Source organism: Gorilla gorilla, chromosome 6 (assembly GCF_029281585.2).
Source record: "Gorilla gorilla gorilla isolate KB3781 chromosome 6, NHGRI_mGorGor1-v2.1_pri, whole genome shotgun sequence".
In the NCBI taxonomy this organism is placed as follows: Eukaryota; Metazoa; Chordata; class Mammalia; order Primates; family Hominidae; genus Gorilla; species Gorilla gorilla.
In genome coordinates this window covers 111,617,374-111,631,233 of record NC_073230.2, presented here as the reverse complement: position 1 = coordinate 111,631,233, position 13,860 = coordinate 111,617,374, and the positions used below count along the sequence as shown (strand labels likewise).

At 38.0% G+C, this 13,860-nt stretch overlaps 1 protein-coding gene across 5 annotated transcripts in view; it reads left to right on the top strand.

The window, feature by feature from the left end:
* CCDC146 (coiled-coil domain containing 146) overlaps positions 1-13,860 on the top strand; it is a 172,122-nt gene that overhangs the window by 28,016 nt on the left and 130,246 nt on the right. The window lies entirely within an intron of this gene.

The following is a 13,860-nucleotide window of genomic DNA, read 5'->3' as shown; positions in this document are numbered from 1 at the left end:
AATGGATAAAAATATCTGAACAGATACTCTACCTAAGAATATATATAAATGGCAAAAAAAAAGCGTATGAAAAGATATTCAACATAGTAATGCCATTTTGGAAATGCAAATTAAAACCTTGAGATATTAGTACAATTTCACTAGGATGTCAAAAATTTGAGATACTGACAATGCCATGTGTTAACAAGGATGTGGAGCAGTGGGAACCCTGGTATGTTGTTGGTAGGAATATAAAAAGGTACAGCCACTTTGGGAACCAATTTGGCTGTTTCCTATAAAATTAAATGTATGTTTAGATTATAACCCAGAAATTCCACTCTTGGTATTACCCAAGAGAAATGAAAACTTGTAGTTACATGAAGACTTGTACTCAAATGTTCATAGCAACTTGATTCATAATAGCTAACAAACTGGAAACAAGTGAAATGTCTATCAATTGGTGAATGACAAATAAAATGTGGTTTATTTATGCAATGGAATTGAACTCAGCAATAAAAGGAGTGAAATACTGATACCCACAACAATGTAGATGAATCTCAAAAACCTTACACTAGGTGATACAAGCCAGACACATCTATAATTGTTTTAGTTTGATTTTCTATGAAAAAGTACTGTAGACTGTGTGGCTTATAAACAACATAAATGTTATTTCTCACAGTTCTGGAGACTGGAAGTCAGAGATCAGGGTGCCAACATAGTCACCTTCAGGTGCAGGCCCTCTTCCAGGTCGCAGACTGCCAACTTCTCATTGTAGCCTCACATGGCAGAAAGCAAGCTAGCTCTGTGGTATCTTGTTACAAAGGCATTAACCCCATTCAAGAGGGTCCCACCCACATGGCCTTCCACAGGTCCCATCTCCAACTACCTTCACATTGGGATTAAATTTTAGCATATGAATATTGGGGCGGGGGACATAAACATTCTGTTCACAACAGATTCTCTTTACATGAAATTCTAGAAAAGGCAAAACTACTGGTGGTTATCATGTGCCAGTGAGCGAGGGGATGGGAATGGGAGGGGATAGGGTGAGGGACTGATTGTAAAGGGGCACGAAGAAATTTTTAACTTTATTTATTTATTTATGTGTTTAGAAAGTGCCTCAGGTAGAAAGAACTTTTTAAGAGTGAGGGAAACATTTATGGTAGTGATCACACAACTGTCAACCTTTGTAAAATCTCATCGAATTGTACACTTAAACTTGTGAGTTTTATTGCACATGAATTATACCTCAATAAAGCTGATTTAAATTAAAAAAAAACTCTTAATTCATGATTCCCTTTCCTCTCCTCCTCCTGGACATAAGACCTGCATTCAGGGTCATTAGATAGCACCGTGGTTTCAGGCGGTTGTCTGGCCAACGGTTGGTGTCTGACCACCCAGGCTCCTCCTGAGATGTGCATCCACCTGGGTCTCAGACATAGGTCTCAATGGTGGCATCTTCTGAGAGTTCTGCATTCCCCCCTGGCTCTCAGTTGTCTGGTCCACAAAGCTTTCTGGAGCAGTGTCCTTTCATCCCAGTTTCAAGGACTTTTGTAGTGTAGTGCTCCCAGCCAGCCTCTGCACCTCTCCCGTGCCACTCTGTGACCTCTCTTGGGCCCTCTCTGCCTAGTCATCTGTGCTTCATCACATAAAGTAATGAAGGTGGTGATGGTTCTGGAACCTTGCCTCTTTTTCCAAGTACCACCTGGGAAAGGAGGCACATTACCCCCTTGATATTCTTGAATGTTCAGGTTCCATTTCCTTTCCTAAAACTTGTCCTAGGTAGATGAGGTACCTCAGAGGCTTACACTGATTTGTTTTTTTCACCAACTCTCTTTGTTCTCCAAATCAGAGATACTTATTTATTTATTTTTACTTTTAATTTCTTCTTCCAATGAAAAGGTAGGAAAATTGGCTTGGTAAATATTATTCTAACTCTATAATTAATGTCAGAGCCATTACCTTCAAAGGAAGAAAATAAATTGAGTAAGGGATGCTGCCCCAGGAGAGAGAAAGACTGAAGTGGAGATCTGCCAAGGGCCAGTGAAAGCCTGAGAACAGGAAATACTTATGCAACAAAAAAAGGAGGCTATGAAATTTGTAGACATGAGAGAGGGAACTTTGCCTACTTCACTTATTATCTAAAGTGGTTCTTCCCCTGACTTAGAGTTGACTTGTATTCTTTTAAAGTCTTTTCTTTAGTGGTGTTGCTCCCTTTCCCCTGATCCAATAGCCAATGTCCTATACAGCATTTCTTATCCCAGATTTAAATGTCTCACAGTGAGAACTGAAGATAAGGTCTTTTAAGGCTCTCACACCAAAGCCTAAAGGAGTGCTCTGGGACAAATTCATGCCGAAAAGGACCCAGATCATCTTTTCCAGCCTATAGATAACTGAAATATTTGGTCCGGCTCCAGGATGACCTCTCTTTATTTGTTCCTTGTGAAAATAACGTAAGGTACATTATGTATGAAATAAAAAGAACAAGGCACTGGTGGGAGGAAGCTGACATTTATTGAGGCCAATATGCTGAGATCTGGGGAGACATGCATTGTCCAATTTAATCCTCACAATAACACTGAAATCATCTTGCAGTTTAGGAAACAGCTACTAAGAGGTTGCATACTTTGCCCAACGTCACCCAGGAAGGAGAGGAATGAGATTCAAGCCTAAAGTGATGAACTTCAAAGTAGTTCTTTCCGTTACCCCATGCTGCCATCCTGGTAGACTACGTCAAAACCACTAGTCTCAGTTTTAGATAAAAGAAGGAGCAAGGAGGAGGAGGAGGTGGAAGAAGGGAGGAACCTGGCTAACAGAAATCAGTGGTGGGAAGCAGTGATAGTCCATGTTTCATGGAGTTCTTTCCTAAGCAAACAGATCCATCTAGGTCCACAGTTCCTACTATCCAGAGTGTGAGAAAGAGGAAGGAGTTAAATGAAAAAGCAGGTTTGCAAGGCAATTACCTAATTAGGTAAGATATATAGACTAGTATTGTAATGTTATACACATGCTTTTTGGTATCACCTTTAAAAATTCCAGCAAGGAGGACAGTGGGACTTTTCTTTCTTTCTTTTTTTTTTTTTTTTTAACAATAAAAGATAACATTTAATTTTAAAAATTAGCAAAGCATCTGAACAAACATTTCACCAACCCAAATGTACAGATGTCAAAGAAGTGTATTAAAAGATAATACCAATCATTAAGAAAATGAAAATTAAATGTGTAATGAGAAACACTTCAAGATATAGCTATTGAAATGGCTAGAATTAAATACACATATACATTTACATGACAATATGAAATGCTGGCAAGGATGTATTACAAAAGGAACCCTCACTCATTGCTAGTGGAAATGCAAAATGGTTCAGGCATTTTGGAAAACAGTTTGGCAGTTACTTTTGAAATTTAACATACACTTGACATATGACCCAGCATTTTCACTCATAGATACCTTTGGAAGGGAATTGAAAAATCAAGTTTACACAAAAATGTATATGAGAATATTTATGGAGCCTTACTAAAAATCACTAAAAACTGGAAACAACCAAGATGCTCTTCAGTTGGTGAATGGATAAACAAATTGTGGTACAATCATAAACTAGAATACCATTCGGCAGTTAAGATAACTGTTGATATTCATACAGCTAGGATGAATCTTAAATGCATTATGCTAAGAGAAAGAAGCCATATCCAAAAGGTGACATGTGATATAATTCCATTTATATGACATCCTGGAAAAGGCAAAATTATAGGAACAGAGAACAGGTCAGTAGTTGCCAGGGGTTGGGGGAGGTCCGAGGGGTTGACTATAATGTGCTGTACAAGATAATTTTTAGGGTGATGGAATTGTTCTATGCGGTACTATGGAAGAGGATATCTGACTTTTTACATTTGTCAAAACTCACAAAACTGAATTTTAAACTCACAAAACTGAATTTTATTGCATTCAAGTTTTTTTTTTTAAATTATACTTTAAGTTCTAGGGTACATGTGCACAACGTGCAGGTTTGTTTCATATGTATACATGTTCCATGTTGGTGTGCTGCACCCATTAACTCATCATTTACATTAGGTATATCTCCTAATGTTATCCCTCCCCCCTCCCCCACCCCATGACAGGCCCCGGTGTGTGATGTTCCCCTTCCTGTGTCCATGTGTTCTCATTGTTCCATTCCCACCTATGAGTGAGAACATGCGGTGTTTGGCTTTTTGTCCTTGTGATACTTTGCTGAGAATGATGGTTTCCAGTTTCATCCATGTCCCTACAAAGGACATGAACTCATCCTTTTTATGGCTGCATAGTATTCCATGGTGTATATGTGCCACATTTTCTTAATCCAGTCTATCATTGATGGACATTTGGGTTGGTGCAAGTCTTTGCTATTGTGAATAGTGCCGCAATAAACATGTGCGTGCATGTGTCTTTATAGCAGCATGATTTATAATCCTTTGGGTATATACCCAGTAATGGGATGGCTGGGTCAAATGGTATTTCTAGTTCTAGATCCTTGAGGAATCGCCACACTGTCTTCCACAGTGGGACTTTTCTAACGTGCACATTTTCATAGCAAGCAAGAGGAGTGGCCTCCAGTGTGAGGATTCTAGATTGCACCCAAACAGGCAGAATTTCTACTTTACAGACGTTCTGGAAGACTGTCAGCTTTAGACCTACCCAGGCATTCCAAATCTCTTACAGGATTTGGAACTCTTAGGCTCTGCTCACTGCTAAATTATTTGGAAACTAATTAAGGGAACTGATAGCGCCTTTCAGGCACCTTTTGAATTTCTGAAGCCTGCCTAAACTTGCAGAATGACTGTAAATTATTGTGGATATAAGAACAGTGTTTCTCGCCACACTGTGTATATGTGAAGGTTGTCCTTCTGTTTGTAACTATAGCAACAAGTTCTATAGCCCGCTGTTTTGCTCAGCTCAGCCTTGCCACCTTATGGACTGCCTAATAATTGCTGCTCAACAATAATTTGTCTCTAACTGATTTACACTGTGTTGGCTTGCTTTTTCTAAAAGAGTCCTGGCCTTAACACTGTTGCAGTGACAGAAGTCAAATTGTGTCAGCCTGCCTGTATTGTTGATCCTGCTTTTGGCTATTGAAGGCCAAGAGGAAAGGGCTTTGCTAAGACCACAGAGAGTCTTGTATGGTATAATAGGAAAGAGTGAGGGATTTGGAGCCAGGTGACATGGGTTTAAATAAACACTGCCAATCCTTGCTGTGTGTTCTTGGGCACATCATTTATACTCTCTGATTGTCAATTTCCTCCTGTACAAAATGGAGATAATTCTTATGGTATGTGGTTGTTAGGACAAAGTGAAGTAATACAAGGGAAAGTTTTGTTTAAATTGTGAAGGGTTATATAAATATTATTATTAGGCGCACTGAACAAGAGTGCTTGCATGCTGACAAGGGCAACCTGGAGGGTGTGTTGGAAACACATCATGTCTGTTTCTATGGCAGTTCTGCCTCATGTAAGGTGCTGCCCCATCATGAGCCCACATGTTACACCTACTCAGAAATGAGTAATACAGAGCTTGTTTTGATTATGTAGGTTTCCGAGAAAAAAGGGAAAAAAATATATAAGATGCTTTAAAGAGAGAGTGAGGATCTTTTCTTGGGTCTGTGCTTGGGGTATGGTAGGAATGGGCAAAGGAAAGCGAGGGGATGGTGAAATGAAGGAGAAGGCCTAGAGCTCTCTCAGCACCCTTCCATCCTCGGGAGGGGTGCTGATTCTGTAATAGAGACTTGGGTTCTCCACCATCATGTTGCAATTAACAGATTCCTCATGGATTACACATGCATATAATCTAAGAGGTAACTCTTTAACATGTCTGAACATTAACTTTAAAGGCCAGATATGCACTTGAAGCTTTCTTTCAGAGTTTTGCTATTTGTGCGTTTGTGTGGTTTTAATTGAAGGTAGTTCAAACCCCATTGTTACTTTAACACTTCAATTATGAGGCAATTTTTATCTGTACATATTTACTGCAAGAGTTTTCATTTTTCCTTTAAGATTCTTTTTGTTTTTCCTGTAGGATTCTTTTCTTTTCATGATTCTTCTTTCGAAAGTCCTCTTTATCATTCCTTTTAGGAAAAAAAAATGTTGTGATTTGATTTGTTGGGTCTTTGAATAACATTTTTACTTTCTTTTTTAAAAAAAGCATCTCCATAAATATATATACCTACTATGTACCCACAAAAATAAAAATAAATAAAATAAAATATGTATCTATATCTTAAAAAATGTTTCAAGTCTAACATTGTCTTTGTATGGTAAAAATGAGCATTGTATAATTGTACACAGAATATAAAATCTAGGCAGGAATAACTGCAATCATTTTATCTGTGGCTTTTAGGACTATTAAGTTAGTTCCATCTGATTTTGTTGTTGTTGTTGTCCATTAAATGGATCTGAGGTATGCCTCATGTCAGATTGGCTGCCCAATATTCTGAGCCTGTCATATAGTGGACCGGAGGCCCCGTAGGATGAGCCTTAAATTTTATAGACTTTTAGTGTTATCTCCAAAAGATAATATACATATAATTACCAGAGATACACTGACAGAATTGAAGGCACTTGTCATACAACTTTATACCACAATTTTCGTAACCCTGTTTTGAAGTTTCTATGTTTTTTAACATGTTAGGAAACTAAAACAAAACAAAACAAAAAAATGGAAGTGTCCCAGAGTTCTCCCTTCCTCTAAGGGGTCAGCTCTGAGTTCCTGTAGAAACATGTTGTAATTAACCTTGTAGAGCAATGGGCTGCTGGGGGAAGGAGCACTCAGTCTTATCTTCAGGGCAGTCAGAAGAGCCAAGTCACAAAAAAAGAACACTCAGGTTCTGTGTGGGACTAGGAGAGAAATAAATCATGTTCAACTTTACATTACACCCTGCTATTTCTAAAATGAGCAAAACCTGTGCTTGTTCAATGATGAGTAATATTGAAAGACCGTGTGGTTTTCTGCTACAGCTTTCTTGAAGCATTGCCATTTTATTGTCCAAAAGTCACATTGTTTGTGTATCCTGCCCCATTCTCTGGAGCATGCAGTATTTGGTTTTTACACATGCTCTTTGTAACTATCTAGAAATGTTTCCTTAAGAATTCAAAATCAAAACAAAATGATGATCACCTATGTTTCGTTTGAAGAAGAGGAATTACTAATGTGTATTACAAAACAAGGGGTACCCTGCAATGTTTATTGCTTAATTATTCTTTGTGAAGCTTCCTATTTTGGCTTATTCATGTCCTCTGCTTTCTTAAAATCCCCTTAAGACCACATCCTCTTCTCTTCAGACTCCTACAGCATCTCACGGTACTGCCTTGCCTCCTTCCAGTGGGGGCTGCTTCTCTGCAGAACTTACTATGCCAGTGGTGCTCCCTGTAAGTGTGCAGTGTGTGGCCACCCTGTTTCTGTGGTTCAAGTTATCATAGCACCAATTTCAGTTAAAACGTTTAGAATTTTATGTCTGTGATTTTTTGATTAACTTGTCTTGCTGCCAGTCTCTGGGTCCCCTAAGGTCGGGAACCTTGTCTGGTCTTGCTCACCACGGTACCTATCTCCTACCCATAGCACAGTGGCTGGGTCCCAGCCTCCAGATTGTTTCCTTGCCTCTAAATTCACACCTTTTCCAAGCCATTCTTCTCATTGTCAGCAATATCTTTACAACTCTGCCATGGCTCCCAATGCCTAGAGTTCAAGTCCCAAATTCCAGGCTACCAGTTACTTTTTCAGCCCTATCTACTCTCCTAAGAACGTTGCTTTTTATTTGGGCTTATTTTACCTCAGCTTGTGTGACAGAGAACTAGTTCTTTCCCTGCCTTACTTTCTCTTCAGATTATACATTGTTTGCATATTTGTAAATTCTTCATAGGAAAACTCAATAAATATTTATTTAATTGATTTAGGCATTCTGGAGATATAAGTCTCTAGAATTACCATACCTGATGGCTATGTAGTTCTTCCTATGCCAGGAATTTAAGGTGTTATATTAAACATTCTCTGTTTATATCACCGTAGCCTGAGAATATACTTTATTCTATTATTTTATTTACAGCTGTCAATCTTATTGCCTGCAATATGGAACTATTAATACAGTGGGCTTTGCAATCCTATATATTAACTGTCTTTGGATATTTATTGTTTTTTTTTGTTTTTTGTTTTGAGACAGAGTTTCACTCTGTTGCCCAGGCTGGAGTGCAGTGGCGCTATCTCGGCTCACTGCAACCTCTGCCTTCCAGGTTCAAACAATTCTCCTGCCTCAGCCTCCTGAGTAGCTGGGATTACAGGCGCCCACCACCATGCCCGGCTAATTTTTGTATTTTTAGTAGAGACGGGATTTCACCATGTTGGCCAGGCTGGTCTCTAACTTCTGACCTCGTGATCCGCCCACCTCCACACCACAAAGTACTGGGATTACAGGCGTAAACCACTGCGCCCGGCCAGATATTTGTTTTATCCATCAAACTTTGTTATCTGGTTAAGTCCTTTCCTGCCTATTTAATTAGATTAATTAGTTTTTTTTGTTTTAATTCACACAGACTTTTTTATATTTGCCTCTGTTGGGTTTTCTTTCACTACTCATTCTCCCTGTCTTTTCCTTTTTTAAAAAACACGTTATTGAGGTATGGTTGATGTATAAAATACTGTACATATTTAATGTATACATCTCAATGAGTTTGGGGATAAGTATACACCCATGAAATCATCAACCATCATCAATCTCATAAACATATCTATCACCATCCAAAGTTTTATCCACCCCCTGTATTGTTATTTTTGTTGTTGCTTTATCATAAGATCTAATCTCTTAGTAATTTTAAGTATACAATAGGGTATTGTTAGCTACAGGCACTATGCTGTCTAGTAGATCTTCAAAACTTATTTATCTTGCATAGCTGAAATTTTGTACTCTTTAACTATTACTCCCCAGTTTCTCCTACCCAAAGTCCCTGGCAACCACCATCCCACTCTGCTTCTATGAGTTTGACTACTTTAAGTTCCATATATAAGTGAGATCATATAGTATTTGTATTTCTCTGTCTGCCTAAATATTTCATTTTCTATCCATGATGTTGCAAATGGCAGAATTTCCTTTTCTATGGCTGTAAAATGTTCCATTGTATACATATATCGCAATTTCTTTGTCCATTCATATGTCCATGGAAATTTATGTTGTTTCCATATCTTGGCTTTTGTAAATAGTGATGAAATGAATGTGGGAGTGCCAATATCGCTTTGAGATCCTGATTTCGATTCATTTGGATATATAACCAGAAGAATTGCTGGATAATAAGGAAGGTTTATTTTTTACTTTTTGAGGAAACTTCATACTGTTTTCTATAATGGTTTACCAACTTACCTTCCCACTAACAGTGTACAAGGGTTCCTTTTTCTTCACATTCTCATCAACAATTACTATCTTTTGTTGCCATTGCTTTTGGTGTTTTAGACATGAAGTCCTTGCCCATGCCTATGTCCTGAATGGTAATGTCTAGGTTTTCTTCTAGGGTTTTTATGGTCTTAGGTCTAACGTTTAAGTCTTTAATCCATCTTGAATTAATTTTTGTATAAGGTGTAAGGAAGGGATCCAGTTTCAGCTTTCTACATATGGCTAGCCAGTTTTCCCGGCACCATTTATTAAATAGGGAATCCTTTCCCCATTGCTTGTTTTCCTCAGGTTTGTCAAAGATCAGATAGTTGTAGATATGCGGCGTTATTTCTGAGGGCTCTATTCTGTTCCATTGATCTATATCTCTGTTTTGGTACCAGTACCATGCTGTTTTGGTTACTGTAGCCTTGTAGTATAGTTTGAAGTCAGGTAGCGTGATGCCTCCAGCTTTGTTCTTTTGGCTTAGGATTGACTTGGCGATGCGGGCTCTTTTTTGGTTCCATATGAACTTTAAAGTAGTTTTTTCCAATTCTGTGAAGAAAGTAATTGGTAGCTTGATGGGGATGGCATTGAATCTATAAATTACCTTGGGCAGTATGGCCATTTTCATGATATTGATGCTTTCTACCCATGAGCATGGAATGTTCTTCCATTTGTTTGTATCCTCTTTTATTTCATTGAGCAGTGGTTTGTAGTTCTCCTTGAAGAGGTCCTTCACATCCCTTGTAAGTTGGATTCCTAGGTATTTTATTCTCTTTGAAGCAATTGTGAATGGGAGTTCACTCATGATTTGGCTCTCTGTTTGTCTATTATTGGTGTATAGGAATGCTTGTGATTTTTGCACATGCTGAAGTTGCTTATCAGCTTAGGGAGATTTTGGGCTGAGACCATGGGGTTTTCTAGATATACAATCATGTCATCTGCAAACAGGGACAATTTGACTTCCTCTTTTCCTAATTGAATACCCTTTATTTCCTTCTCCTGCCTAAAGAGCTTCTGCACAGCAAAAGAAACTACCATCAGAGTGAACAGGCAACCTACAAAATGGGAGAAAATTTTTGCAACCTACTCATCTGACAAAGGGCTAATATCCAGAATCTACAATGAACTCAAACAAATTTACAAGAAAAAAACAAACAACCCCATCAAAAAGTGGGCGAAGGACATGAACAGACACTTTGCAAAAGAAGACATTTATGCAGCCAAAAAACACATGAAAAAATGCTCACCATCACTGGCTATCAGAGAAATGCAAATCAAAACCACAATGAGATACCATCTCACACCAGTTAGAATGGCAATCATTAAAAAGTCAGGAAACAACAGGTGCTGGAGAGGACGTGGAGAAATAGGAACACTTTTACACTGTTGGTGGGACTGTAAACTAGTTCAACCATTGTGGAAGTCAGTGTGGTGATTCCTCAAGGATCTAGAACTAGAAATACCATTTGACCCAGCCATCCCATTACTGGGTATATACCCAAAGGACTATAAATCATGCTGCTATAAAGACACACGCACACGTATGTTTATTGTGGCATTATTCACAATAGCAAAGACTTGGAACCAACCCAAATGTCCAACAATGATAGACTGGATTAAGAAAATGTGGCACATATACACCATGGAATACTATGCAGCCATAAAAAATGGTGAGTTCATGTCCTTTGTAGGGACATGGATGAAATTGGAAATCATCATTCTCAGTAAACTATCACAAGAACAAAAAACCAAACACCGCATATTCTCACTCATAGGTTGGAATTGAACAATGAGAACACATGGACCCAGTAAGGGGAACATCACACTCTGGGGACTGTTGTGGGGTAGGGGGAGGGAGGAGGGATAGCTTTAGGAGATATACCTAATGCTAAATGACGAGTTAATGGGTGCAGCACACCAGCATGGCACATGTATACACATGTAGCTAACCTGCACATTGTGCACATGTACCCTAAAACTTAAAGTATAATAATAATAAAAGAAAAAAAAATTACTATCTTTTGTTTTTTCAATCATAGCCATCCTAACAGGTGTGAGGTGACATCTTATTGTGGTTTTGATTTGCATTTCCCCAATGGTTGATAATGTTGATGACCTTTTTATGTACTTGTTGGCCATTTGTATGTTTTCTTTGGAAAAATGTCTATTCAGCTCCATTACCCATGTTTTAATGGGATTATTTGAGTTGTTGCTATTCAGTTGTATAAGTTCCTTGTATGTTTTGGATGTTAACCCCTTGTCACATATATAGTTTGCAAATATTTCCTCCTATTCCATAGGTTGCCTTTTCATTTTGTTGATTGTTTCTTTTGCTGTGCAGAAGTTTTTTAGTTGGATGTCATCTCACTTTATTTTTCCTTTTGTTGCCCATGCCTTTGGTGTCATATCCAAAATATAATCACTAAAACCAATGTCAAGGACTTTTTTTCCTATGTTTTCTTCTAGGAGTTTTATGCTTTCAGATCTCATGTTTAATTCTTTAATCTAGTTTGAGTTAACTTTTGTGTGTGATGTAAAACAAGGGCCTGATTTCATTCTTTGGCATGTGGCTATCCAATTTCCCTAACACCCTGTATTGAAGAAACTATGTTGTGCATTCTTGACATCCATGCCAAAAATTACTTGACTGTATATGCATTGGTTCATTTCTGGGCTCTCTATTTTGTTCCATTGGTCTTTTATTTTTATTTAATGCCAGCACCATACTGTTTTGATTACTATAACTTTGTGCTACAATTTGAAATCAGAACATGTGATTTTTTCTAGCATTGTTGTTCCTGCTCAAGGTGGGTTTGGCTATTTGGGGTCTTTTATTGTTCCATATAAATTTTAGGATTTTTTTTCTATTCCTGTGAAAAAAGTGCCATTGGAATTTTATAGAGATTGCATTGAACCTGTAGATTGCTTTGTATAGTAAACCATTTTAACAATATTAATTCTTCTAATCCATAACATGGGATACCTTTCCATTTATTTATGTCTAATTTCTTTCACCATAGTTTTATAGTTTCCAGTGTACAGATCTTTCATGTCCTTGGTTAAATGTATGCCTAAGTATTTTTATTCTAAAGGTTAAAGTTTTTCTGATGATCTCTATCAGAACTCTGTTGTAGTGTCTTTTAGTTGCTTCCCTGTGTAAATACTTTACTTGCTCTAAAATATTTAGAATGTTTTCAGAATAATAGAGATTGAAAACTTTAGCAAACTGAAGAATTTGTACAGATTCAGCATGGTACTTATCATTTGTTGCCTAGGTAAGCTGCATCATATTTAAAGGTTCAGTGCTCTGAGAAATTGTCTGAACCTAAGTTTTCAAAGTTAATACCATCTTGATTATAAAGATTTCAAGGCCAGGCGTGGTGGCTCATGCCTGTAATCCCAGCACTTTGGGAGGCCAAGACAGGTGGATCACCTGAGGTCAGGAGTTCAAGACCAGCATGGCCAACATGGTGAAACCCTGTCTCTACTAAAAATACAAAAATTAGCTGGGTGTGGTGGCACACGCTTGTAATCCCAGCTACTCTGGAGGCTGAGGCAGGAGAATCACTTGAACCTGGGAGGCAGAGTTTATAGTGAGCAGAGAATGCACCACTGCACTCCAGCCTGGGAGACAGAGCGAGACTCTGTCTCAAAAAAAAAAAAAATACACATATATACGTATTTTTAAAATAAATAGATGCACTATACTTTGCAACCCTTTTGTAATAGCAGAAAACTGGAAATATTCAATACGTTTATAAATAGGAAATTGAGTAACCTATGGTGCATCTATGCAAAGGAGTGCTATGCAGGTATGAAAAGGGATGAGATCTATCTCTGTATATTCCTATAAAGTTCTTTAGGATATATTATTAAGTCTAATTGTCTAGGTTTTGCTTCAAAATAATCTAGAGAGTTCAGAGGGGAAGTGGAAGGGTTATAGATAAAATTGCTCATGAATTGATATTTGTTGAAGCTCGTTAATGTGTACTTGAGGAATAATTGTACTAATCTGCTACTTTTGTTTATATTTGAAACACTTTTTCTTTCTTTCTTTCTTTCTTTTTTTTTTGAGACAGAGTCTCGCTCTTTCTCCCAGGCTGGAGTACAATGGCGCAATCTCGGCTCACTGCAACCTCCACCCGCGGGGTTCAAGTGATTCTCCTGCCTCAGCCTCCCAAGTAGCTGGAATTACAGGCACATGCCACCATGCCTGGCTAATTTTTTTTGTATTTTTAGTAGAGATGGGGTTTCACCATGTTGGCCAGGCTAGTCTTGAACTCCTGATCTCAGGTAATCCACCTGCCTCCGTCTCCCAAAGTGCTGAGATTACAGGCGTGAGTCACCATGCCTGGCCTTTGAAAAACTTCTTAATAAAAAAGTTAAATAAGATATAGCCTAATGTTCTGAAGGAAATATTTTTCTGGGATATTCATTCACATTTAATATCCATGAAAGGATTGAGTGTACATATTTTAGTTTATTCACAAAACAA